This window comes from Dipodomys merriami, unplaced genomic scaffold, assembly GCF_024711535.1.
Source record: "Dipodomys merriami isolate MVZ:Mamm:240054 unplaced genomic scaffold, mDipMer1.0.p SCAF_818, whole genome shotgun sequence".
NCBI lineage: Eukaryota > Metazoa > Chordata > Mammalia > Rodentia > Heteromyidae > Dipodomys > Dipodomys merriami.
The window spans coordinates 274603-300131 of NW_027206422.1; positions in this window are offsets into that span (position 1 = coordinate 274603).

A 25529-nucleotide genomic window follows, 5' to 3' on the forward strand; every position below is an offset into this window, starting at 1 on the left:
AAGAGTCACATCTTGCCCGTAAAAACAAACACATTTTCAATGTTAAAGGCTGGAACAAAATCTACCAAGCAAACGGCCCTCATAAACAGGCGGGAGTTGCAATCCTAATATCAGATAAAATAGACTTCAAATTAAAAATCGTGAGAAGAGATAAAGAAGGTCGCTACATACTAATCAAAGGATCTCTCCTTCAGGAGGATATTACAATTCTCAATATCTATTAGCCAAACAATGGAGCACCCAAATTTATCAAAGAAACACTACTTTCCCTCAAATCCCATATAGATCCAAAGACATTAATTGTTGGGGATTTTAACACACCACTCTCCCCACTAGACAGATCAACTCGGCAAAAACTCAACAGAGAAACCGCAGATCTAAACAGCTGCATAGATCAACTAGACTTAACAGACATTTACCGAACATTTCACCCAGCAGCATCAGAATACACGTTCTTCTCAGCAGCACATGGAACGTTTTCTAAAATAGACCACATTCTAGGCCACAAAGCAAACTTGTCTAAATTCAGAAACATTGAAGTTATACCCTGCATTCTCTCTGACCACAAGGGAATAAAATTAGAACTCAACACCAAAAGCCACCAAAGAAAGTCCGGTATCACTTGGAGGCTGATCAACACACTGCTGAATCAAGAGTGGGTCATGGAAGAGATTAGAAAGGAAATTCAAATGTTCGTGCTATTCAACAAAAATGAACACACAAATTACCAGCTCCTCTGGGACACAGCAAAGGCAGTACTCAGAGGCAAGTTTATAGCTCTGAGCTCCTACATCAACAAATTGGAGAGATCTGAAACTAGCAATTTCATGACACATCTAAACCTCCTTGAAAAAGAGCAGCAAGATAAACCCCAATCCAGTAGACGGAAAGAAATAATCAAAATTAAATCAGAATTAAATGAATTAGAATCCAAAACAACTATAGAAAGAATCAACAAAACAAAGAGTTGGTTCTTTGAAAAACTTAACAAAATTGACAGACCCTTAGCAAATCTTATCAGAAAAAGAAGAGAACACACCCAAATTAATAAACTCAGAGATGAGAATGGAAACATCACCACGGAAACAACCAAGATTCAGAACATTATAAGGGAATACTTCTCAAAACTTTATGCTAATAAGTTCGACAACTTGACAGAAATGGACCTCTTCCTAGCAAATATTGACATGCTAAAACTAAACCAAGATGAGTTAAACTATCTTAACAGGCCCATATCAAGCATTGAAATAGAAACAGCAATAAGAGACCTCCCAGCTAAGAAAAGTCCAGGACCAGATGGTTTTACAGCGGAATTTTACAAGGCCTTCAAAGCAGAGCTCACACCAATTCTCCTCCAACTCTTCAATGAAATTGAAAGAGAAAGCTCAGTACCGAACACATTCTATGAAGCCATCATAACCCTAATCCCAAAACCAGGCAGGGACTCATCAAAGAAAGAGAACTATAGACCCATTTCTTTGATGAACATTGATGCAAAACTTCTCAACAAAATTTTGGCCAATCGACTTCAACAATTCATCCAAAAAATCATACACCACGATCAAACAGGATTCATTTCAGGGATGCAAAGCTGGTTCAATATACGCAAATCAATTAATATTATTCATCACATCAACAGGAGCAAGAACAAGAACCACATGGTTATCTCAATAGACGCAGAAAAAGCATTCGACAAGATCCAACACCCCTTTATGATCAAGGTTTTGGAAAAATTAGGAATCCATGGAACATTCCTCAATACAATAAAGGCTGTATATGACAAACCTACAGCCAGCATTATACTCAATGGTGAAAAACTAAAGCCATTTCCTCTTAACTCAGGAACAAGACAAGGATGCCCACTCTCTCCACTTCTCTTCAATCTAGTATTAGAATGCCTAGCTACAGCAATAAGACAAGATGCAGACATAAAGGGGATCCAAATAGGGAAAGAAGAAATAAAACTCTCCCTCTTTGCAGATGACATGATCTTGTATTTAAAGAATCCCATAGACTCCACTCCCAAATTACTCAAGCTGATTCAAAACTTTGGCAAAGTAGCAGGTTATAAAATTAACCCCCAAAAATCAATGGCTTTTCTGTATGCCAACAATGAGAAAAGTGTGGCTGAAATTAGGAAAGCAACTCCATTTGTAATAGCCCCACAAAAAATAAAATACCTAGGAATTAACTTAACTAAATAAGTGAAGGACCTCTATGATGAAAACTTTAAAATCTTGAAAAAGGAAATCAACACAGAACTTAAAAAATGGCAAAACCTCCCATGCTCCTGGATTGGCAAGATTAACATCGTGAAAATGGCAATACTTCCCAAGGCTATCTACAAATTCAACGCAATACCTATCAAAATTCCACCCTTATTTTACTTTTTCTTCCAACCTAAAGCACTGACTTTCCTATTCAGCAGTATCCAAAGGGTATTTTGATTAAAAAGTGATTGGTTAAGGCAGTTTTTCACTGAACAAAACCTCTTATACAGGAGATAAAGCACCCATCCACACATTCCTCTGAAAACAGTTACTAAAGAGGTAAATATTGACACCATGACTCATTTTTAAAATGCTTGTTTCATCATCAAGGTACTAAAGGGATCTGCCACCACACAGACACAAACTTTTTTTTTAATTTAATTTTATTTTATTTGTGAACATACTGTACAGAGGAGTTACAATTACGTGGGCAGGATAATGCGTACATTTCTTACCAAGCATTGCAGCCTCCTCCTTTGTTTACCCTTCACATCCCTTCCCAGCCTCCCCCCTCCCCCCAATCCCAATCCTTCTCCTTCCCCCCCCCCCCGCACCGACGTTGTAAAGCTAGTTTTGGACATGACAACTTGACAAACTTTTTTTTTAACGGACTGTAGGCTGGTCCGGGGTTTGATCTCATCTCTTTTTTTTGCTCAAGGTTACCACGTTAGCCACAACTCCAGTAGTTTATCTTTTTGCAGGTTAGTTGGAAAGTCTCATCTTTCCTGCCCAGGTAAACTTCAAACACAGATCCTCAAACAGCCACCTGAACATCTAGGATTACACTCAGCTTCACCTGAGTTTTTAGGTAACTTGTTTGCCAGTATTAAAACCTTGTAAGTCTTTCTGTGGCATTGGCCTCCAACTACCACACAGATTCCCTTTCAAGTATTATACTTAGAGCTAATTTCTCCCATTCAGTCCTTCCAGTGGCTCCTAATTTCCCCCCACCCCCGCCCTTGGCGGCATTTCCAATTAACAAACCCTGCTGATAAATAAAAGCATATATTGGAATAATCGATTGTGGAGATCAACAGAATAAAACTAATTTGAACTGCTGTTTCTGGTTTCTTGGAAAATTTTAGGGGCTCCTAAATACCATATTTGTAAATATGATTCTTGAATGAGCTACTATGAAGTCTCTCCTTACCTAAGGTATTTGAGAATGGTCAGGTGCAGGTTGGACAATTGAACCAAAGCACAGATTCCACTCCAGTTCTACATTGGTCTTCTGCAATACCACCAGATATTTCGCCTGGCTATGATTAGTGCTTATTGCTCATCTCAAGGGGTGGCCTTCACTACATCCAGGTAAGTTTCCCAGAAATGTCAAATTTTCCCCAGGTATAGTTGGCCTGGAAAGAATGGAGCTGATCAGTTTCAGGGGTTTTTGAAATAGACTCTTCCTTTTGAGAAGAGCAACAGGGTGTTCCAAGTTGTCTTGATGACTTATCATGCATTTCATGCCCATGGGGTCTGAGATCCATGACAGCACAAATAAGACCACTTGTGTGGCCTCCCTGCCACACAGTCATAGCAGTACTTAGACTGTGGACAGAATCACCACAGTATTTACCTCGCTTATCCGTTTCAATTTCAGTCCTGGTAGACTCAAAATTGGAAGTCATACACAGTGTCTGCTCCAAGACTGAAGTGGCAACCATATTGTAGGATTAACTAGAGGGTGGATTGAGGCCCTGGAGCCAAGCATGGTCACCATAAGGTCATTAAGACTGGAGTTCCCCATGCAGGATGTTTTCACAAGTCAATACCTGACAAACATTAGACACTTATTTGGGCAGTATGAAACTGAAACAATTTGATCAGAAGCCCCCTCCTTACTAGAAGGCAATCCCCCTCCCAACTAGAAGGGAAACCTGCTTTCCTGCTAGATAGAAACCCCCAAGACTCCGTCCCTCTTTGTCGGAAACCATTTAGGTGTAGCTTTTTTTTTTTTTTTTTTTTTTTGGTAGGTCTTGGGGCTGAACTCTGGGCCTGGGTGCTCTCCTTCAGCTCAAGGCTAGTGCTGTACCACTTTACCTACAGCACCACTTCTGGTTTTCTGAGTGGTTTATTGGCAAAAAGTCTCATGGAATTTCCCTGCCCAGCTTGGCTTTGAATCGTGATCCTCAGATCTTAGCCTCCTGAGTAGCTAGTATTATAGGTGTGAGCAACCAACACCTGTTTTTTTTTATTGTTACTTCTATTTTCTTTTCTTTCTTTTTTATTGTGGAAATACTGTACAGAAGGGTTTACAATTACATGGGCAAGATAATGAGTACATTTCTTTATTTTTATTTTTATTTTTTTTTATTTAATTTTATTTTATTTGAGAGCATACTGTACAGAGGGGTTACAATTACATTGGCAGGATAATGCATACATTTCTTACCAAGCATTGCAGCCTCCTCCTTTGTTTACCCTTCACCTCCCTTCCCAGCCTCCCCCCTCCCCCCCACCCAATCATACCCCCCTCCCCCCCACACACCGACATTGTAAAGCTTGCTTTGACATGACATTTTGTAATTCTCCTTGTTGCAACAGGTCCACCTGAATCCTTAAACGACTTGTTTGTCCCCATCTCCTCCACATTTTATACTGACATCAGATAAAGTGAAAGCGGGGGTTACACTGTGGGGGAGGGACATACAAAGCAACAAAGAAATAATCTTATAAATGCGTTAGAAACACATGCATGAAAGAAACGAAAACATTAAAATACATATTTAAGGGTTCGTTTTCCTAACATCACATTATCTGACCTTTTCCGCTTGACTCATACCTATACTAGATATTGCAAATAAGGGAAACCATGGGACCTATGTTTCTTTGGGCCTGGCTTACTTCACTTAATATAATTTTTTCCAAGCCTTTCCATTTCCTCACAAATGGGGAAATGTCATTCTTTCTGATGGAGGCATAGAATTCCATTGTGTATATATACCACATTTTCTTGATCCATTCATCTACTGAGGGGCTTCTGGGTTGGTTTCATATCTTAGCTATGGTAAATAATGCTGCAATAAACATAGTTGTGCTGGTAGCTTTAGTGTGGTCTTGTTTGTAAACATTTGGGTAAATGCCCAAAAGTGGGATTGCTGGATCATAGGGGAGATCTATGTGAAGTCTTTTGAGGAACCTCCATACTGCTTTCCAAAGTGGTTGAACAAGTTTACATTCCCACCAACAATGAAGTAAGGTTCCTTTCTGTCCACATCCCCTCCAGCATCTGTTGTTGTTAGAGTTCTTGATTTTTGCTGTTCTAACTGGAGTGAGGTGATATCTGAATGTTGTTTTGATTTGCATTTCTTTTATGGCTAGGGATGTTGAACATTTCTTCATGTGTCTATTGGCCATCCTTCTTTCTTCTTCAGAGAAGCTTCTCTTTAAGTCTTTCGCAAACTTATTTATTGGGCAGTTGTTTCTTTGAGGATTTGTTGTTGGGTGGTTTAATTTTTTGAGTTCCAAGTATATTTTAGATATGAGACCCTTGTCCGTTGTATGGCTAGTAAAGATCTTCTCCCAATCGGTGGGCTTTCTAATGATCTTGCTAGCTATGTCATTTGCCCTGCAGAAGCTCTGCAACCTTATGCAATCCCATTTGTCCAACCTTTCTTTGATTTGTTGTGTTTCCGGGTCTCTATTCAGAAAATTTTGGCCTGAGCCAAGAAGACCTAGGGTTTCTCCTATTCCATCCTGTAATGTTTTCAGAGTGTCTGCTTTCAGTTCAAGGTCTTTGATCCATTTGGAGTTGATTCTCGTGCAGGGTGATATATAAGGATCTAGCTTTAGTTTTCCACATGTAGTTAACCAATTTTGCCAGCACCATTTACTGAAGAGGCTGTCTTTCTTCCATTCTATTGTTTTAGCTTCCTTATCGAAGATTAGATGGCTATAGGTCTGTAGGTTCATTTCTGGGTTTTCAATTCTATTCCATTGGTCCTGAGGTCTGTTCTTATGCCAATACCAAGCTGTTTTGATTACTATGGCTTTATAGTAGAGTTTGAAATTTGGTATTGATATTTCTCCAGCAGTGTTCTTTCCGTTGAGAAGTGTTTTTGCTATTCGGGGTCTTTTATTGTTCCATATGAATTTTTGGATTGCCTCTTCTATTTCCTTGAAGAATGAGGGTGGAATTTTGATAGGTATTGCGTTGAATTTGTAGATAGCCTTGGGAAGTATTGCCATTTTCACGATGTTAATCTTGCCAATCCAGGAGCATGGGAGGTTTTGCCATTTTTTAAGTTCTGTGTTGATTTCCTTTTTCAAGATTTTAAAGTTTTCATCATAGAGGTCCTTCACTTATTTAGTTAAGTTAATTCCTAGGTATTTTATTTTTTGTGGGGCTATTACAAATGGAGTTGCTTTCCTAATTTCAGCCACACTTTTCTCATTGTTGGCATACAGAAAAGCCATTGATTTTTGGGGGTTAATTTTATAACCTGCTACTTTGCCAAAGTTTTGAATCAGCTTGAGTAATTTGGGAGTGGAGTCTATGGGATTCTTTAAATACAAGATCATGTCATCTGCAAAGAGGGAGAGTTTTATTTCTTCTTTCCCTATTTGGATCCCCTTTATGTCTGCATCTTGTCTTATTGCTGTAGCTAGGCATTCTAATACTAGATTGAAGAGAAGTGGAGAGAGTGGGCATCCTTGTCTTGTTCCTGAGTTAAGAGGAAATGGCTTTAGTTTTTCACCATTGAGTATAATGCTGGCTGTAGGTTTGTCATATACAGCCTTTATTGTATTGAGGAATGTTCCATGGATTCCTAATTTTTCCAAAACCTTGATCATAAAGGGGTGTTGGATCTTGTCGAATGCTTTTTCTGCGTCTATTGAGATAACCATGTGGTTCTTGTTCTTGCTCCTGTTGATGTGATGAATAATATTAATTGATTTGCGTATATTGAACCAGCTTTGCATCCCTGAAATGAATCCTGTTTGATCGTGGTGTATGATTTTTTGGATGAATTGTTGAAGTCGATTGGCCAAAATTTTGTTGAGAAGTTTTGCATCAATGTTCATCAAAGAAATGGGTCTATAGTTCTCTTTCTTTGATGAGTCCCTGCCTGGTTTTGGGATTAGGGTTATGATGGCTTCATAGAATGTGTTCGGTACTGAGCTTTCTCTTTCAATTTCATTGAAGAGTTGGAGGAGAATTGGTGTGAGCTCTGCTTTGAAGGCCTTGTAAAATTCCGCTGTAAAACCATCTGGTCCTGGACTTTTCTTAGCTGGGAGGTCTCTTATTGCTGTTTCTATTTCAATGCTTGATATGGGCCTGTTAAGATAGTTTAACTCATCTTGGTTTAGTTTTAGCATGTCAATATTTGCTAGGAAGAGGTCCATTTCTGTCAAGTTGTCGAACTTATTAGCATAAAGTTTTGAGAAGTATTCCCTTATAATGTTCTGAATCTTGGTTGTTTCCGTGGTGATGTTTCCATTCTCATCTCTGAGTTTATTAATTTGGGTGTGTTCTCTTCTTTTTCTGATAAGATTTGCTAAGGGTCTGTCAATTTTGTTAAGTTTTTCAAAGAACCAACTCTTTGTTTTGTTGATTCTTTCTATAGTTGTTTTGGATTCTAATTCATTTAATTCTGATTTAATTTTGATTATTTCTTTCCGTCTACTGGATTGGGGTTTATCTTGCTGCTCTTTTTCAAGGAGGTTTAGATGTGTCATGAAATTGCTAGTTTCAGATCTCTCCAATTTGTTGATGTAGGAGCTCAGAGCTATAAACTTGCCTCTGAGTACTGCCTTTGCTGTGTCCCAGAGGAGCTGGTAATTTGTGTGTTCATTTTTGTTGAATAGCACGAACATTTGAATTTCCTTTCTAATCTCTTCCATGACCCACTCTTGATTCAGCAGTGTGTTGATCAGCCTCCAAGTGATACCGGACTTTCTTTGGTGGCTTTTGGTGTTGAGTTCTAATTTTATTCCCTTGTGGTCAGAGAGAATGCAGGGTATAACTTCAATGTTTCTGAATTTAGACAAGTTTGCTTTGTGGCCTAGAATGTGGTCTATTTTAGAAAACGTTCCATGTGCTGCTGAGAAGAACGTGTATTCTGATGCTGCTGGGTGAAATGTTCGGTAAATGTCTGTTAAGTCTAGTTGATCTATGCAGCTGTTTAGATCTGCGGTTTCTCTGTTGAGTTTTTGCCGAGTTGATCTGTCTAGTGGGGAGAGTGGTGTGTTAAAATCCCCAACAATTAATGTCTTTGGATCTATATGGGATTTGAGGGAAAGTAGTGTTTCTTTGATAAATTTGGGTGCTCCATTGTTTGGCTAATAGATATTGAGAATTGTAATATCCTCCTGAAGGAGAGATCCTTTGATTAGTATGTAGCGACCTTCTTTATCTCTTCTCACGATTTTTAATTTGAAGTCTATTTTATCTGATATTAGGATTGCAACTCCCGCCTGTTTATGAGGGCCGTTTGCTTGGTAGATTTTGTTCCAGCCTTTAACATTGAAAATGTGTTTGTTTTTACGGGCAAGATGTGACTCTTGCAGGCAGCAGATAGAAGGGTCTTGTTTTTTAATCCAACTAGACAGTCTATGTCGCTTAATTGGAGAGTTCAGTCCGTTAACGTTAAGCGATAGGACTGAGAGGTATTTGGGAGTTCCTGCCATGTTATCTACCTTCTTGGGGGCTGCGAAAACTGGGTTCTTCCTATGGTTCTTGGATTCTCCGTTTGGGTGCAGTTTGTTGGCCTTTATTGTGGTCTTGTTGGTTTTCTATGTGTAGGACATCTTTAAGAATCTTTTGTAGGGCTGGTTTGGTGGAGATGTATTGTTTCAATTTTTCTTTGCTGTGGAAGGTTTTTATTTGGCCTTCAGTTATGAAGGAGAGTTTAGCTGGGTACAGTATTCTTGGTTGATAGTTGTTTGTTTTTAGGGCATGGCATACGTCATTCCAGGCTCTTCTTGCTTTGATTGTCTCTGCTGAGAAATCTGAGGTGATTCTAATTGGTTTCCCTTTATAGGTGATTACCGTTTTCTCCCTGACAGCTTTAAGGATCTTTTCCTTGTTCTGAGTTGATCCTGTGTGGATTATAATGTGACGGTGGTATGTCCTATTCTGGTCTGGTCTATTTGGGGTTCTAAAGGCTTCTTGTATCTGAATAGGCCTATCTTTTTGCATGTTTGGGAAGTTCTCTGCTAGGATCCTGTTGAACAAATTTCCTAGACCATTAACTTCTGTTTCTAGGTGCTCCTCTACACCCATTATCCTTAAGTTAGGCCTTCTGATGGTGTCTTCCAGGTGTTGGATAGATCTGTCGTATTTCTTGGACTTGTCTTGGATGGTTGTATGTTCTTTCTCTATAATATCTAGGCTGTCTTCAATCCCTGAGATTCGATCTTCTGCATGGTCTAACCTGCTGTCAAGACTCTCTACTTTGTTTTTAATCTCTTTTCCTTCTAATTGGTCAGCTTTGATGGCTTCAAGTTCTTTGTTGAAGCTCTGTTTTAGGTCTTGTATGAATCTCTTTACTTCCTTAGTTTGGTGTTCAGTGTTTGTCCTCAAATCACTTAGTTGATTGGATATGGTTTCTTTGGACTCCCATTCCTTCTGTTGGGTTCCATTCAGCATTCCCTTTGTGGTCTCCCTGACTTCCTTCAGCTCTTTGTTAATGGATTCTATGGATGCCTTTAGTGATCTTTGTGTGTTCTCTACCTGGTCTCTCAATTCCTGTACTACTCTTTGTTTAGCTTCCTCACGTTCGTGGGATTCCTGCAGTTCTCTTTGAGTGTTCTCAGCCTGCTCACGCCATTCCTCCCTTTCTCTTTGAGTATTCTCAAGTTGTTCACGCAAATCCTGTATCAGTTTTTGATTAGCTTCCTCACGCTTATGATATTCCTGTTTAAACTTCTGTGATGCCTCCTCTCTCTCCCTATCACGCTCATAGAGAGTCCTTTGTAAGTTGTCAAACTTCTCATTTATCATGTTTGCCACCAGTGTTTGTAGAGCTATTTGGGAACTCTCCTCTGGAGTGTTCATTATCTGATCTGACCCCTGATTATCAAGATTGGGAATTGAGATACCCGAATTTGCCATTTTTCTTGTGTTTTTCCGGCTTACTCTGCCCATTTGAGATGAAGATAGTACCAGTTTTGTGCTAGAACACTATCTTAAGGCAACCATCAACCAAAGTTTGCATTTGTACAGTCAATAGTCTACAGATACAATCTAGTTCAACAGATACATCTATTCAACATCAAACAACTATATGTTAAAGGACTTCGAACCGCAGAAAAGAATTTGGAAAACCAGAAATTATTAGGATTAGGGAGAGATGTGGGTGAAAAATAGGAATAGATTGGTGTGGGGAAGCACAGGGAGAGTTAACTATGTCCTAATCACAATGCAGGAAATGGGTTGGGTAGGATGCAAGTAGAGAGAGAGAGAAAAAGAAGAGAGGGATAGGGTAATGAAAAGAGACTAGAAAAAAATAGAAATGTAAAAATTAATGTTATTGTAGAGATTAAAAGACCATCTATTTAGAGAGGAATGTGAATATGTTGTGAGAAAGGGAGGGACATAGAGAAGATGTGAAAATCTTTAAGGATGGGAAAGGGAGAAGAAAAGATCAGAAGTTCAGTAGAGCTAGACAAAAAACAAAAAGATAATTATGAAAGAAATGAAAAGAGAAAGAAGATAAGAAAAGAAACGCTCATTTACATATTCTTAAAATAAAAATTATAAGAGGAGAAAACAAAAAAAAAGTTACTGGAAATCAATTATTTTTTCAGAAGAGGCAAAAATTAAAGATTAATAAAAGTTTTAAAAGAGAAAAAAATTTATATATATATATATATATAAGGTAACAAAAAACAAAAAACAAACAAAAGAAAAAAAAAGAAAAGAAGAAAAAAAAATCCTTTGATTTTTTTTTTGGGGGGGAGGGGTGGGAAGAATCCTGTATCTCCCTTTTGTCTGTAACCAGCCTTTTGTTGGAGTCTCTGGTCAGCTTTAGGTCCTGTGGCTTGATTGGTTTCTTAAGTCGATTTGTTGGAAGAGGCAGAAAAATGCTCTGCTTTACCCAAGATTTTGAGATCCCCCTCCCAGGTTAGTTTTCTAGGAGGGTGATCTGCTTTGAGAATCACAAAAGAGGGGGATGCAGTGGTGAGGCTAGGTTCTGGGTAGAGTTGTGGCCTTTCAACAATCAGTAGCTTTTTCCTGGGGCTGATTTGTGCAAAAAAAAAAAATCTCCCAGAGCCCAGCCTGGAGCCGTTCTCAGGGATTCTGTTTTTCAATTGATTGTTGAGGCTGCTAGAGGGAGGGGCAGCCTCTGGCTCTGGTTACCCAGTGAGGGAAGCCACTCCAATGGCTGGCGCCTGAGCTGGGTGACTTTTCCCTGGATGTAGCCGAGTCTGGCAGGTCACTTTGCCGTTAAGTTCTTGTGACCTGCTAAATGACTCGTTTTATTCCAAGTCCTGGTTTGGAGCTGGCAGCTCCTCCGGGCTTTGTCGGTATCCAAGATGGAGATCCCCGGTGCTGGGGGAGGAGGGGTGGCCTTCCCTCCTCTGCTCCCTGAGAAGGAGTGAGGACGTCGGGCTTGTACTCACGCCGAGTCTTGGATCCTGGGTCATCTCTGGTCTGCAAGCTGCAGGATGAAGATGCCCACTCTTTTTTGGTTCTTGCTGGTGTTGAATAGAATCCGCTCGCCCGCTGCGTCTGGCTCCTTCGTCCCGGACTCTCTGTGTGAGCGCTCAGGTATGGCCCCCCGGCTGCGGTCTCCGCTGCTTGCAACCCTGCTGCCGCCGCCGCCGCGGCGGCTGCTGGCGAGCACTCAGCTGTTTCTTTTTGCCTTGGTTTCCCTCTCTTGTCTAACTCTCTGTCCTGTGATGGCACACTTGGTGTGATTCTCTGGCCTAGGACTGTTCACTGGAACTCTAAAACTGATTTCTATGCAAGAGCTTGTTCAGATTACAGCTTCTCTTCTGCCATCTTCCCGGAAGTCCTGAGTACATTTCTTATCAAGCATTGTAGCCTCCTCCTTTGGTTTCCCTTCCCATCCCATCCTCCCTCCACCCACCACCTTCCCCTCCTCACCCCCCCACCAAAGTTGTAAAGTTCGTTTTCGACATAACGACTTGTACATCTCAATATTTCAATGGGTCCATCTGTATCCCTATTTAAATGATTTGTTTTTTCCCTTCCCCTCCACAAATTATAACATCAAATACAGTGGAATCAGGGGTTATACCATGGCGGAGGGACATACAAAGCAACAAAGAAATAATCTTATGTGTTAGAAATAATCGCATGAAAGAAAAAAAAATGTCAATACATATCTTAGGGTTAATTTCCCTAACATCAACTTAACTGACCTTTTCTGCTTTACTCAGACATATAGTTATTGAAACTAAGGGAAACCATGGGACCTATGTTTCTTTGGGCTTGGCTTACTTCACTTAATATAATTTCTCTCCAAGTCTTTCCATTTCTTAACAAATGGGGCAATGTCATTCTTTCTGATGGAAGCATAGAATTCCATTGTGTATATATACCACATTTTCTTGATCCATTCATCTACTGAGGGGCATCTGGGTTGGTTCCATATATTAGCTTTGGTAAATAATGCTGCAATAAATATAATCGTGCTGGTAGCTTTAGTGTGGTCTTGTTTGTAAACATTTGTGTAAATGCCCAAAAGTGGGATTGCTGTGTCAGGGGAGCTCTATGTGGAGTCTTTTGAGGAACCTCCATACTACTTTCCAAAGTGGTTGAACAAGTTTACAGTCCCACCAACAATGCAGTAAGGTTCCCTTCTGTCCACATCCCCTCCAGCCATCTGTTGTTATCCTGGTTTTTAATATTTTCCCTTTTTTTTTTATGGTGTCTTTCTTTCTTTTTTTTTTTCTTTTTTTTCTTTTTTATTTAATTTAATTTTATTTGTGAACATACGGTACAGAGGGGTTAAAATTACATGGGCAGGATAATGCGTACATTCTTACCAAGCATTGAACCCTCCTCCTGTGGTTTACCCTTCACATCTCTTCCCAGCCGCCCCCCTCCCCCCCAATCCTTCTCCTTCCCCCCCTTTCCCCCCCACCCCCACCAACGTTGTAAAGCTCATCTTGGACATGACAATTTGTATTTCTCATTGTTGCAACAGGTCCACCTGTATCCTTAAACAACTGGTTTTTCCCCATCTCCTACACAAGTTATACTGACATCAAATATAGTGAAAGCATGGGTTATACTGAGGGGGAGGGACATACAAAGCAACAAAGAGATAATCTTATAAATGCGTTAGAAACACATGCATGAAAGAAAAAACATTAAAATACATATCTAAGGGTTCATTTTCCTGACCTCACATTATCTGACCTTCTCCGCTTGACTCATAATGGGATTGCATAAAGTTGCAGAACTTTTGCAGGGCAAATGACATAGCTAGCAAGATCAATAGAAAGCCCACGGACTGGGAGAAGATCTTTACTAGCCATACAACGGACAAGGGTCGCATATCTAAAATATACTTGGAACTCAAAAAATTAAACCCCCCAACAACAAATCCTCAAAGAAACAACTGCCCAATAAATAAGGGGGCGAAAGACTTAAAGAGAAACTTCTCTGAAGAAGAAGGAAGGATGGCCAATAGACACATGAAGAAATGTTCAACATCCCTAGCCATAAAAGAAATGCAAATCAAAACAACATTCAGATATCACCTCACCCCAGTTAGAACGGCAAAAATCAAGAACTCTAACAACAACAGATGCTGGAGGGGATGTGGAGAGAAAGGAACCTTACTTCATTTTTGGTGGGAATGTAAACTTGTTCAACCACTTTGGAAAGCAGTATGGAGGTTCCTCAAAAGACTTCACATAGATCTCCCCTATGACCCAGCAATCCCACTTTTGGGCATTTACCCAAATGTTTACAAACAAGACTACACTAAAGCTACCAGCACAACAATGTTTATTGCAGCATTATTTACCATAGCTAAGATATGGAACCAACCCAGATGTCCCTCAGCAGATGAATGGATCAAGAAAATGTGGTATATATACACAATGGAATTCTATGCCTCCATCAGAAAGAATGACATTGCCCCATTTGTTAGGAAATGGAAAAACGTGGAAAAAATTATATTAAGTGAAGTAAGCCAGGCCCAAAGAAACATAGGTCCCATGGTTTCCCTTATTTGCAGTATCCCTTTTTTGTCGCTTGTGAGGTTTCAACTCTGGGCCTGGGCATTGTCACTAGCCCTTCAGCTCAAGGCTAGTGCTCTACCACTTGAGCCACAGCGCCACTTCTGACTTTTTCTGCTTACATGGTGCTGAAGAATGGAACCCAGGTCCTCATACATGCAAGGCAAGCACTCTACCACTGGGTCAACTTCCCTGCCCTTCATCTGAGTTTTTAGTTAACTTAGTTGCCAATGTTCAATTGTTCTAAGGCCTTTGTGCAGCTTTGGCCTCCAATCACCACATGAACTCTTCCCTTTTCAGATAACATTTCTAGAACTAATTTTCCCATGCTATCCTACTAGAGCATTTAGTTTATGGCTTAAAAAAATCTTTTAACAACCCTCTTTTTTTGCCAGTACTGGGACTTGAACTCAGGGCCTGGGCACTGTCCCTCAGCTTCTTTTGCTGAAGGCTAGCGCTCTACCAGTTGAGCCACAGTGCCACTTCCAGCCTCTTCTGTTTATGTGGTGCTGAGGAATAAAACACAGGACTTCATGTGAATGCTAGTTAAATAGTTTGCCAGCCCCCAAATTACATTTTTTATTTATAGTAATCATCAGAATAAAACTGATTCATAAGCTGCTATTTGGTTTCTGGCTTTGAACTTTTTGGAAACTTTTGGGGAATCCTGAATAGCACCCATGAAAATATGAGATATGAATGACCCTCTAGGGAAGGGCTTTCTCCTTACCTAGTATAAAATGTTTGAGAATGGACAGGTAGGTGAAATGCTAGGGTGAAAGGGATGGCCAATTGAACCAAAGCACAGGTTCTTCTCTAGTTGGCCATGGTTAGTGCATACTGCTCATCTCTTCACAGGATCGGCCTTCACTCATCCTGATAAGTTTCCCAGAAATGCCAATTGTCCCCCCAACCTAGAGAGGCAAGGGGTATAGTTGGCCTTGGGAAGATGGGGTTTTTGTCTTAGATCCTTACTCTTGCGAACAGGAACAGCAGGGTCTTACAAGTTTCCCCAGGCCGTGTTTGACCAACAGATCATGCACCACATGCCCTTGGGGGTCAGAGGTTCATCACAGTGGGAAGTGGACCACTTGTTTTTCTGGCCTTTGTGCCACACAATCTTAACAGTAATGGTGGACAGAATATTTAATCCATTTCACCCAAGCATTTTTCTTGTTGTTGGTTGTGGGACTTGAACTCTGGGCCTGGGTGCTGTCTCTGAGCTCTTTAGCTCAAGGCAAATGCCCTACCACTTGAGCCACAGAACCACTCCCAGTTTTCTGGTGGTTAATTGGAGACAAGAGTCTCAAGGGCTTTCCTGCCTGGGCTGGTTTTGAACCCCAACCCTCAGATCCTGAGTAGGTAGGATTACAGATGCAAGCCATTGGCACCTGGCTTTTGACCTAAATTTTAAGTCTACCCTGAAAGTCTGCTTCTGAAACAGTTTCCAATGCCATACATCTGTGGATCAGCTAGAGGATCCATCCAAGCCTCAGAGTCAAAGTGGGTCAGCTGAAGGAGTTTAGTGAGTAGGATATTTTGAGTTCTCCCTTCCGGATATAGGATTTAACACAAACATGCAAGCACATATACACAAGTTTTTGTTTGGACAAGTGCATATTCTAGAGCTCAAAAATGAAAATCATTCATAGTGTTCTCAGACATTTTTCAACATTCTTCCAGTGGATTATCAGGAGCAGGTCTATGGATCCATTTTTCTTGGGTTCCTTAGGTCTACAATTCTTATTCCCCATTTTAGCAGGTCTCTTGTGATTTCAGTTTTGGGTGCACTTAATCCTCCCTATTGTAAGTTTCTTGTGCAACCCTTTCATATTCAACTCTCCCCTTATTGGGATTTGTCAAGTATGTCTTCCTCCAGCTCCCACATTTTTTTCTTGGGCCAGAGAATGAACACGCAGGTCAAGACTCAAATTCTCTTTGTGCCTAAGACACACTCAGCCCATGAAAATTCTCACCAACAAGGTACTATACTCTAGTCCAATTTTTCTTTTTTTTTTTTTCTTTTTTTTTTAAATTTTATTTTATTTTATTTGAGAACATACTGTACAGAGGGGCAACAATTACATGGGCAGGATAATGCATACATTTCTTACCAAGCATTGCAGCCTCATCCTTTGTTTACCCTTCACCTCCCTTCCCCGCCTCCCCCTCTAGTCCAATTTTTCTTCTCATGGTCAATGCATGAGGTTACTTTTTATTGGGTGTTTCCTTGGGCTCCTTCCTGACATGGCTGATAAACTTTCCATCTTGGGTTCATCATTAACCACATGGGACGGTGTTTAACCAAGCTTGAGCTACCTCAACAAGGTAGGATGTGTCTCCTCCTGAGGGATTCCCAGGATCCCCTTGAGTAACAAGGATCCTGGACAAGTCCCCAAATTGTTGGGAATACTCCCATAGTGTACCCCAATATCTCAAGAAAGACCATCAACTTGAAAGAACTTTGCATGGCAAAGTTTAGTTCTGTCAAAGGGCATGTTACTGACAGGAAGCCAATTAAGCAACCAGCCCGGCATCCACACGGGGTCGTTGCCCCACCACCGCGCGTTGGGACTGGGGTCCAGTGCTGAAAGCCTCTCATCCTGGGAAACAGGGTGAGGCTGGAAAGGGCACTGCCTCCCTCCTGTCATGCAATGCACCTTTGTGTGGAACCTGGCACAAAGCCATTCATAGACGACCTGCTTCTGAGTCGGGGTTTCATAAGTAGGAGAGCAGCTCCCTCGCTGCAATCTATTGAAAGTCAGCCCTCCACACAAGGGTTTGTCTTTTCACCCCCACCCCCACATGGGCAGGCAATTGTCCTGAGCCCTTCCCATACCAGTGGGGTGGGGATTGGGGGCGGTCCCCTTCCCATCCATCCTTTTGGGTTGGGGCCTCCTCCTTCCCCTTGCTCTCTCTCCACTCTCGCATCTGTGTGGCTGGTGGGCCTCTCACAAGCACAACCCTGCCAGCCCGAGGCTTGGGTTGTGTATGTGCCAGGCTAGGCCAGTGTGGCATTGGGGAGGGGGTGGACATGCAGTTCCAGAGTGCTGAGTGGGAATCTGAACAGGTTTTACCCTTAATGAGCTACTACTTTTCTTGATCAGAAGTTGTGCTCACAGTCTTGTTCAATTGTCAATTTTGAAGCTCAGCTGGCTATTTTCAAAGGGGTTAACAGTTTCAGAGCAAACAACTAAACCAGGACAACCAGGCCACAAATTTTTAGAAAAATCTTAGTTTGTGCTCTATGAGTTAATCCATGCCTCCAAAGTCCCTAGAACCATTCTAGTAACAGGATATACTTTAGTTAAAATAGCTTTTTGTAAGATGGCTACTCTTAGTTGCTTTAGTTCAAGCAATCACTTTGAGAGAAAAGATTCTAACTCCTACAGAATCCATTCCCAGACAGAATTTATTGTCAGCAGCTCACTCTTTGGAATGGAGGCTTATAAGCTTATGAGCTTAGTGGCTGGGAAGGTGGCTCAGTGGGAGAGCACTTGCCTTGCATGCTCGAGGCCCTGGGTTCGATTCCTCAGCACCACATAAGAAAAAAGCCGGAAGTGGCGCTGTGGCTCAAGTGGTAGAGTGCTAGCCTTGAGCTGAAGAGCTGAGGGACAGTGCCCAGGCCCAGAGTTCTGGCCCCACGACCAGACCAAAAAAAAAAAAAAAAGCTTATGAGCTTATTCACATATTGCCTTGGTTCCCTTATGCAAACCCACCTCAGTGGATGGTTATGAAACCAACAGCTGTGTGTGGCTGCTTCATATAAAGAACCTGCCTTGTACTTCTGCTCCTATGACTACTAGAAAGAGGAGGTACGTAGCTGTGGACTTAAGCATACATATTGAACACAGAGCAAAGAACACAGAGCAGGCTGTAGCATTTTAAGAGATATAGATGAATCAGTTAGATCCTAGCTGCTTGGCTGACCACAGGGCACTTTCTTGATGCCACATTTCTGAGGCAGAGCATTTCCAAGCTGCCAAGACACTATGGTAGGAAGATGCCTGAAGGAGAATTCTTGGTGGGAAGGAAAAGTTGAAAGTTTGGATTTAGGTTTTAGAAAATGCAAGCCACTTTCTGAATTGCTTGAGGCAGCAAGCAGATCAACATGTTTTCTAGCCCTCTAGATGAAGAGTATGAGAACACTTCCCACATCTTAGTCAATCCTGCCTGCCTGGCAGTCTTCTATTCCCTCTTACAGGAGTTAAGCAGCTTTTAAGAAGTCTTACAGGGTGCTCATTACATTCTTCTGGGCGCCCTTCAGCTGGGCTAAACCCCCAGCCCCTCAGGTTTGTTTTCTTTAAAGAATTCGAGAGCAGAAATTTTTTTTTAAAAGATAAGTTTTTTCTTGTGAAAATACCGTACAGAGGGGTTATAATTACATGAGCATTGTTGCCTCCTCCTTTGTTTTTCCCCTACCATCTCTGCCCTCCCATCTCCACGACTACACTTCCTCCACCCCACCTCCCCCCAATTCAACCCACCTCCCCATTTCACCCCCACCTCCCCATTTCACCCCCACCTCCCCATTTCACCTCCCCACCTCTCCATTTGAACCCCACCACCACCCTGCTTCAAAAGTTGTAAAGTTTGTTTTTCGCCATAGCGTGTTGTACATCTCATCTCACTGTATCCCTATTGATTCAATTTGTATTTTTCCCTTCCTATCTCCCCCCTAAAACAGGTTTCTTCAAAGCGAAAAGAGAGCAGTGAAAGAGACCCCTCAGCAAAAGGAGAAGCCAAAAGCGGATCTGAAGAAGCCCACATCCCTGAGTATATGTACAGCCCTTTGACTCTGCCCTGTAGGGCGTGTTCCTGGATTGATTGGTCAAGGGGTGGGCTTGTGCTGCATGGCATCTGGTGATTGGTGTCCCAGTCTCAGAGCATGAGTAGGAAGTTTCCTTATTGGATGCCCCATCTCAAAGCACAAGTGGGGAAAACACTTTTGTTGGATGGAAGGTAAAGGGACACGCCCCAGACCATAGTCAGAAACAGCACATGCATTAGCACCTGAAGCCTGATGGGAACAAGGTGTGTATTTTTTGCTGAGTCATTCATCCCCGCCGTGTTGGAGCCAATTCCAACCATCACCTATTATCCATAACTACCCAGCTGAAGTGGTTCAACTCTCTCGGAGTGGCACATCTACACTTGTTACTCACAGGGTTCTGGTCTCCCATGAAACACCATGCTGACAGAGAGATTGAATGGCTAAATAGCTGTTTGAAGCAGCAAAGCCCTCTGACATAAACTTGTATACTTACCTTGAATGCAACTTGATTTCTCCTTACAGAAGGCAAATTCAGTTCTGCTTTGAGCCAATATGGTAAGATACCGTTAGCAAATCTAGGGCAGAGAAATAACTGGACTGTATTTCTAAAGTCAGGTGAAGTAGGGGCCACCATTCCTGAGTGCTTGTATTATCTTCATAGTCCTGTATTTTGTTGTGGGAAGTACTTTCTCCTGAAGGTACATTGTGAGCTAAATTCAGGCCGAAGATCATATTTGTGCATCTGAAAGCATATACTTAGGAATTTAACTGCAGATGAAGCAAGTTCTTAGTAGCAGAACGTGTGTTCTTTATATAACTGGTAATGTCATTTTGAAAGAAAAATCATGAAGGAACGATAACTGACTTGTTGAGTGATGACCCTTTGTACACTACCTAAAGGATTATATATACATATATATATATATATATATATATATATATATATATATATATATAAAAGCAATACAATGTATTTTCTGTGAGTGCATATCCACAGTGTAGGTATCTTAAGGAAAGGAGAACTCAAATGTATCATAACAATACAACTAATAATGGTTTAATCTCTTATCTGTTGAAAGTCCAGAGGAAGACAGTAAAAGCATGAAGATTCCAAGAGCATGGAGGCATACCCCAAAGTTAGTATACAGCCCTCACTGTCTTGGCCCAAGGTGAAGGCTAAAATGCCCTTAATCACTTTCAAGTTCCAGGAAGTGAGGTGAAGGAACAGAAAGAAGGAAATAAAGAAATACAGAACATGTGCAGACTGTCCTTTAAGACAGTATTCTAGAAGCTATCAGGTAACATTTTTCTCTGTATCGTTATCTAAATATTATCACCATTGGGAAATGTTATCACTATTTTACTTAGCCTGGGGTTCAGTTAAATGGAAAGGTGTCTCTATTGATTCAGAAAGGAAGGGTGGATATTATGGTAGGCACCTGAGATGTTTGGCCATGTATATCAAGGGCTATGGACCTCACCTCTAATGTTTTACTGTTTTGTAAACAGAATAGATGATGCATTTTCTGTGCAACTAGAAACTACTTTGAAGCTTAAAAAAAAGAGGAAACATATCTCAGATGCTACATATGCTATTATATTTTTTAAATGTGTATGATAACATCCAAATTACCGCAAATTGACTATTTTGTACAAAAGAGATGATTTCCCTGAGCCTTCTCTCTTTACATTGAAAAAAACAGCTTCACACACTTAAGTGAGATATAGTTTTGAACCCAGGTTTATTGCTTACTGGCAATTTAAATGTTTTCCCAACCTGGGGTTGTTTTTTCTTTTTTTATCAGTAATTGTGGTCAAATGCAAGCAACTCAAAATTTATCATCTTTTTTACACTTTGTATTAGCATTACCTAGTTATATAAGTGGATTTCATTTTGATATATCCACATAGGTATACAATGTACCCTGATTATATTTACTCCTTCATCATTCTCTTTCTTCTCCTCTCCCAGGTTTCTTATCTTAATTATTTTAAGAATACAGCATAGTAGTAGTAAGTATAGTCAAAATATTGTATACATTCGATGTCCACACTCTTTTCATCCTCCAAGATTAAAATTCTATATTCATTAAAATAATTTTCCACTCTCCTCTGCTTCAAGATCTCCATCAAGTACGATTTTATTTCCTATCAATTTGACTGTTCTATGTAACTGATATAAGTAGAATTATGCAATATTTGATCTTTTTATCACTGACTTTGAGGAGACTGAGGCCTGAGTGACTCCCTGTTGAGCTAGCTGTCATCTTCTGAAGTATGAGTTATGCAGCTGAAGATGAACCTGGCATAGGAAGGAACAGAAGAGGCAATTCTTGGCCACTAGGAACATGAACAATCCTTGAGAAAATCGCAGGCAGGCAGGTGCTGGAGGGCATGGTGACCCCAACACTCAGGCCACAGGTGGTGTTTGTTTAAGAAAGGAACCCTGCAGTTTAGCACAAACCTCCATGAGACTCCCTGTTGTGGAAGCCAACCATTTAAAGTGTGTCAGCCCTAGGGGCTGGAAAGGTGGCTCAGTGGTAGAGCATTTGCCTTGCATGCATGAGGCCCTGGGTTCGATTCGTCAGCACCACATAAGCAAAAAGAAAAAAGCCGAATTGGCGCTGTGGCTCAAGTGGTAGAGTTCTAGCCTTGAGCTGAAGAGCTAAGGGTCAGGGCCCAGGCCCAGCGTTCATGCCCCACGACCGGACCCCCCCCAAAAAAAAAGTGTGTCAGCCCTCTGATCTACCCAACAGCCTGTTTCTGCTTTGTAGTGTGCCAATCATACTATAGAATTTTATTATCATTTCCCCGCGACTTGTAATAATTTGTTGTAAGATGCTGTGATGTATACAAAGTCCCAGCCTTCCCTAAAAATGTGTATAAAAATTACTATAACCCTGGGCTCAGGGCCTCTTAACATTACCTGGTGCGTGGAGGACCAAGCTGGAGCTTGCAATAAGAACTCCTTTGCTTTTACATTTGTGAATGTTTCTGATGGTTTTTTGTGTAAGGATTTCTGAATTCAGTTTTACAGCTTATTTCATTTAGCAGTGTCCCCAAGATTCATCCATAATATAGCATCTGTCACAACATAGTTCTTTTTTTTTTTAATTTAATTTTATTTTATTTGTGAACACACTGTACAGAGGAGTTACAATTACATGGGCAGGATAATGGGTACATTTCTTACCAAGCATTGCAGCCTCCTCCTTTGTTTACCCTTTTTAAAGTTGAAGTTATATACCATTGTATGTTTAAACCACATTTATTTTATCTATTCATTTGTTGATGGCCATTTGGATTGCCTCCATGTTTTAGTATTGTAAAAAATGAATATGTGTGTTCAAAGATTTCTTCAAGACCTTGCTTAGATCTTCAGAGTATATGACCAAAAGTGGAGCCATTGTATAATATGACAATTCTCTTTTCTTTCTTTCTATCTTTGTCATGGGCTTGAACTCAGGGCCAGGTCACTGTCTCTGAACTTTTCCTCAAGGCTAGTGTTCTACTACTTTAAACTACAGATCCACTTCCTGTTTTCTACCCAGGCTAGCTTTGAACCTCCATCCTTGGATTTCAGCTTCCTCTCCTGAGTGGTTAGGATTATAGGCATGAATGATCTTGTTTTTAATTGTTTGAAAAGATGCCATACTAGTATGTTCACAAATAAAATAAAATAAATTTAAAAAAAAAAGAAAAGATGCCATTCTATTTCCCATAGAAAGGTTCCAATTTTATCACACTTTTGTCAGTATTGTTACTTTGTTTTTTGTAGTTATACTAATTCATATGAAATGGTCATTCATATTCTTCATTGTTTTGACTTACACTTTCCTGGTGAATAGTGATGTTAAACAACTTCTTCATGTGCTTGTTAACACTTTAATGGTCTTCTCTGGAGAAACATCTGAGTTCTTTGCACATTGTAAAATCAGGTTGTTTGTTGTTGTTGGGAGGATGTTCTTTGTATATTCTTGATGTGAACCACTCATCAAATATATGCTTACAATGGCTTTATCCCATTTTGTGTTGCTTATTTGGACATTGATGATTGCATCCTTTGGTGCATCCTGTTTTGTGTTTTCCTACAGTGACTGACCCTTCTCTGATGTCAGTTTTCAGTATGTCTTCTGGTCCTGTAACTATGAACCATCATATTGATTTGCACACCTGTTTTTGTAACAATGAACTAAAGCTACATAATAATGCTCTGGTTGCCTATCGGCTCCCATTTTTGGATCTCTTTCCCTCGGCTTTTAGTAAAAAGCCTTGGGGGCATATCCACAACTTATTAGGACCGAAACATCCTGTCGAAAGTTGCAGCCATTAAATTTAGTTAGTTCTGATTGAAATATGTGACTTCTAATTTCTAAAATAAGGCAAATAATATGAAAATTGATACAGAATAATTTTTTAATTGCCAGACATAAGGCCTGAACTCTGGGCTTGGGCAATGTCCCTCAGCTCTTCAGCTCAAGGCTAGTGCTCTACCACTTGAGCTACAGTGCCACTTCTGGCCTTTTCTGTGTATGTGGTACTGAGGAATCAAACCCAGGGCCTCATGCATGCAAGGTAAGCACTCTACCCATGAGTTGCTTTGCAATGCTTGATAGGAAATGTATTCATTGCTTTGCTCATGTAACTGTAACCCCTCTGTACAGTATTTTTACAATTAAAAATTTATTTTAAAAAAAGATGAAAATTGAGAGCTTTCTTTGTAATGTAGAAGCACACCAAAACTCTAGGTATATATATTTCTTCATATGAGTATTTAGACTTCCATGAAGCTAGAAATTTAAACTACTTGCAAGTTAATAATGAACTTGTCACATTTTCATGGATGCTAGACAATTTGTGATACTCTTGGGTCAGAGACAAAAGGCACTTAATTTTTACAGCAATAGTGAAAGTTAGTGATGTGTATGTGTGTATTTATATATTTGAAGTAAATATCCCAGCCCTCAGTGCTACTGAGTGAGGTAAAGATAGCCAGATGAAACCTAAATAAACAACGGGTTCTGAATTTGAGCAACTGCAATCTATATAATGAGCAATAGGCATGCCTGAACTTTACTCTGGAGGATGACAATAGCTTAGAAATAGCTTGTAAAAATATCTTTGTAAATATACTATAGAATAAAGAGCAACTAGTGTTCACTTGAAGATATGCAAATACTTGAGACTGCTGTGGAATTGTTCTTTTTCTTTTGTTTCTTGAATGTTCCTAGCTACCAAGACCCATACATATTTCTCCTAATAAATATATAGCTCTCCTTAAAAATGAGGCATGACAATTTGTTGAGATTACTTATTCTTTTTCTAGCCTTAAGCCTTAAGATGAAATAGGGACTTAAATCTTATCTAGAGTACAAATTCAACAAAAGAAATAGATGGAGTTCATATTTTACACATCTAGAAACTTTTCTCTTAGAGCCATTTTTAATGCAGGTGTGGAAGAAATTAAGGAAAAAATAGGTCCACAAATATATTTTATGAAGATATTCTATGTATTTTAACAGTAATAAAGGATTACATTTCTGTATGTTAGCCTGTGAATATTTACAGAGTATGTACATAAAACTAAAGTTTATTCCAGAACCTATCATGGAATAGAATGTAGCAAATTTTCTATATATTACTTGTATATTTATACAATTCATCTGTCTGATTTCTCTCCTATTTTGATAAACAGAGCACCTGTTTTACACTTTGAAATACATTTTTCTACCTACAGCATTCTAGACACTTCGCTGTCTACTAAATATAGAAAAGATTCATGCACAACCCTCACCTTCAAGGAGCAGTTCTCAGTATCCCAAGTAGCTTGTGTTTCTCCCCACCCCTTTCCACCCAGCGGTCAATCTAGGTGAGTGATGACTGAATTCTATAAGACAGAAAAACTCAGATAATTCACAGACATGCAGTTAGTATCCAATGGAAACTTCTTCACTTGGATTATATATATATATATATATATATATATATATATATATATATATATATATATGTATGTATATGTATATATGTGTATATATGTGTGTATATAAATATATAAATATGTATATATATGTACATATGTATATATGTATATATATATACATATGTACATGTATATGTATATGTATATATAGATAGATAGATATAGATATTTTGGTCGGTTGTGGGCTTGAACTCTGGTCTTGGGCGCTGTCCCTGCACTCTTCAGCTCAAGGTGAGTACTCTACCGCTTGAGCCACAGAGCTACTTTTGGTTTTCTAGTGGTTTATTGGAGATAAGAGACTCACTGACTTTCCTGCCTGGGATGGCTTTGAACCAAGATC